Here is an 861-nt window from a genome sequence, read left to right as displayed (position 1 = left end):
CAAAATTCCAAAGTAACTTCATTAAAAGATTCATTGTAAATGGCTATTGAAAAATTAAACACATAAGAGGTACCTAAAAACAAGACTAAAAGAATAAAGATTGATGTAACTTCTATTGCTTCTCTCTGTCCTCTTTTATTCATATTTGAGTACTCAGTGTAGTACAGGTCTTCTCTGGTGACTCAGACAGTAAGAATCTGCCTCAATGCAGGATACCTGAATTCAATCGCAGGGTTGGGAAGATCCCCTGGGGAAGAAAATGGCAACCCACCCCACTGGAGAATTCCCATGGTCAGAGGAGCCTGGACAACTACAGTCCATGGGGTTGCAAAGTAGTACACTTAGTCTGTAGTGTCTGGGTGAGAGAGGAAAATTAAGGTTTCATGTATGGAAAGAGTAACATGGAAACTTATATTCAGTCGGTTCAGTCGCTCAGTTATGTCCTACTCTTTTCGACCCCATGGCCTGCAGCACACTAGGCCTCCCTGTCCATCACCAACTCTTGGAGTTTACTCAAACTCATGTCAATTGAGCCAGTGATGCCATCCAACTGTCTCATCCTCTGTCGTCCCCTTTTCCTCCCACCTTCAATCTTCCCCAGCATCAGGTCTTTTCATTTTTTTTTAAATTTTATTTTATTTTTAAACTTTACATAATTGTATTAGTTTTGCCAAATATCAAAATGAATCCGCTACAGGTATACATGTGTTCCCCATGAGTCAGTTCTTCACATTAGGTGGCCAAAGTATTGGAGTTTCAGCTTCAACATCAGTCCTTCCAATGAATATTCAGGACTGATTTCCTTTAGGGTGGACTGGTTGGATCTCCTTGCAGTCCAAGGGACTCTCAAGAGTCTTCTCC

Source organism: Bison bison, unplaced genomic scaffold, assembly GCF_000754665.1.
Source record: "Bison bison bison isolate TAMUID 2011002044 unplaced genomic scaffold, Bison_UMD1.0 scf7180017864317, whole genome shotgun sequence".
In the NCBI taxonomy this organism is placed as follows: Eukaryota; Metazoa; Chordata; class Mammalia; order Artiodactyla; family Bovidae; genus Bison; species Bison bison.
This window is presented reverse-complemented; position numbering follows the sequence as displayed.